This window comes from Capsicum annuum, chromosome 7, assembly GCF_002878395.1.
Source record: "Capsicum annuum cultivar UCD-10X-F1 chromosome 7, UCD10Xv1.1, whole genome shotgun sequence".
NCBI lineage: Eukaryota > Viridiplantae > Streptophyta > Magnoliopsida > Solanales > Solanaceae > Capsicum > Capsicum annuum.
The window spans coordinates 188,915,537-188,917,909 of record NC_061117.1 but is presented as its reverse complement, the minus strand read 5'-3'; the positions used below and the strand labels follow the sequence as shown (position 1 = coordinate 188,917,909).

At 32.4% G+C, this 2,373-nt stretch overlaps 1 non-coding gene across 1 annotated transcript; it reads left to right on the top strand.

Annotated features, from left to right (window-relative positions):
- Window positions 1–1,074: 1,074 nt before the first annotated feature.
- LOC124886339 lies at window positions 1,075–1,209 on the top strand. The gene has a single exon (XR_007043425.1). It is a non-coding gene; the product is annotated as a small nucleolar RNA snoR137 (small nucleolar RNA).
- The last annotated feature ends 1,164 nt before the right edge of the window (window positions 1,210–2,373 follow it).

Genomic DNA, 2,373 nt, shown 5'->3' with positions numbered 1-2,373 from the left:
TGGATCATATGTTAATAAAGTGGCAAAAGAGATTTGTGTAAGTACCTTTGTTGAGCAATTTTTATCATTTCTCCTAGTTTTTCCTATTTTATTTACTAACTTATGGTGTATATCAAAGTGAATTATTTTTACTTCAACTGCTAGTGAATTTTAAAAATGTAATTAAATATGGGTGGATTATGATCGTTTCGTGCTATCTTGTGCAATTTGGTTTTACTAAAGAGACCCCTTTCATCTTATCCTACATCTATCATTATATGCGCAAATAAATGATCCTTATAGATTGCATGGAGAGTGTTGGAAAGCTATAATTACTCTCTGTCACTGAGGGTTGTGGTAAAAGTGTGTGTTTAGGGTAAGGGTGGATTCAATTGTCTCTTGGTTGTCGGCTTGGGTCGGGATGGAGCGATTCAGGTGCCTCAATAGGTATATACCTAACATGTATTTTTTTTATAGATATAGTCAAGAATAGATGTGTCACTTCACTGCATAAATATGTAAATTGAACTGTTTCATTTACCTAGAAGAAAATTCGATGAACTTGATGAACATAGGAAGCTTTAAAATATTGTGTTGCATTAAAGCTTTAAAACACATTGGTTGTCTCTGTATATAAGTTCAACTCCTTAATTCATTGGTCTATTAGTATTTGATGGAAGTTTTTTTAGTGATTTAAGTAAACTGGTTATATATGATCTTTGATAATCACTGCTAGGTTTTTTAGCAGTATATGAGTGTATGGTGGGTACAAATTAAGGTTGTTATATATAGTTGCGTATTGTAGGTCATTTAATCTAGTAGTGGTAACACATAAGTCATCGATGTGTATGAGTTAGATTCATACTATATATTGCTTTCTGAGGCGTTGCGTGCATTAGCCTATTATTATTCAATGGATGTGTCAAGGAAATCATGGAATGATTTTAATCCAAAGTCTTTTGGTGATTTAAGTAGACTGGTCTCCTATCAAGTTTACTTGATAGTTGGAGTACGATGTGTAATTATCTGAATTCCATTTGGATTTTCCTGAGAAGTCACCTCAGTTTTTTTGTTCTTAATGTTTTCATGTTTGTGGTTGCTTTATATGGTGAACTCTCTCTTAAAACTGAAGTGAGGGATGTTCAAGTTTCTGAAGCATAAATGAATAGTCAATATTAAACAACATAGTGTAATTCAATTGCATCCTGCTACCTGTCTCCTACTATATTATATTTTTGTCATTTCCAAGTCTTAGGATACTCAATCTATGTTAGAATTTTTGAAGTAGAGCAATGGTCTAGGTCCATTCTTATTAATATATTGAATGAATGCAATTTAATTGCTTTTATGTTTACTTTTAAATTATAGCAATTGTTGTTTACTATAATTGTTATTAAGTAGAGATAGGTAAAAGGGTGGGTTCATTTTTTGGTCTTTGATAATTGCCACTAGTTTCTTTACCAGTATATCTGTGTATGGTGGTTGAAAATTAGTATTGTTAAACTACCTATTTTTAAGTTGCGGAGGACACAAATTAGGATAAATTTTATAGTAGATAGGAGTGTGTCCATACTAATAGGACGTACTGCATCGTATTGTTACCTTTACTAGTAGTCGTGGTAATGCAATTGTAGTTTTTTGTTCTTTGATTCTATTACTATTTGGTTTCTTGGTTGATAACCTGAAATCAAATTATTATCATCTATCTATTGAAACATAAAAGTTGAAATATAAGAGCCCTCATCTCTGGGTGAGCTTACTATTTAGATTTAGTGCATTGTATTGTTTCCCTTATTAGTAGTCGTGGTAATCCAATTGTAGTTTTTTCTTCTTTGATTCTATTACTATTTGGTGTCTTGGTTGATAACCTAAAATCAAAGTATTATCATCTATATGTTGAAACATGAAAGTTGAAATATGAGAGCCCTCATCTCTAGGTGAGCTTACTATTTAGATGTAGTTAGTCGATTGTTCGATGTTTAATCAATGTACATCCTTTAGGGACTGAGGCACAATAATGGTTGTTGTACGTGTGATGTTAGGCTTATGTTCGGATTAGGTAGGTGTTTCTTTACTTCCTATGAACAAATACCAAATAGTTAAATAGCACCATGAAACAAACAAATAATCATGCATGTCTCTTGGCTGAATCTAGTTTCATATCTAATTTGTTTTTCTTGATAATACTCAACCAACAAGGAGCAGAAGGGGTGAAAAAGAAATATCATCTCTATGGAATAACTGAGCTATTGGGGATAAATTCTCACTGGTGAACAAGGGAATATTGAGAAGATACCTTGCTAGAATATCAAGCAGGGTTTGTAATAGTTCAAGTATTAATGGTAAACTAAATGGCAGACTCAATCCGCCCAGCTCTGAAGTTGTCTGTTCAAT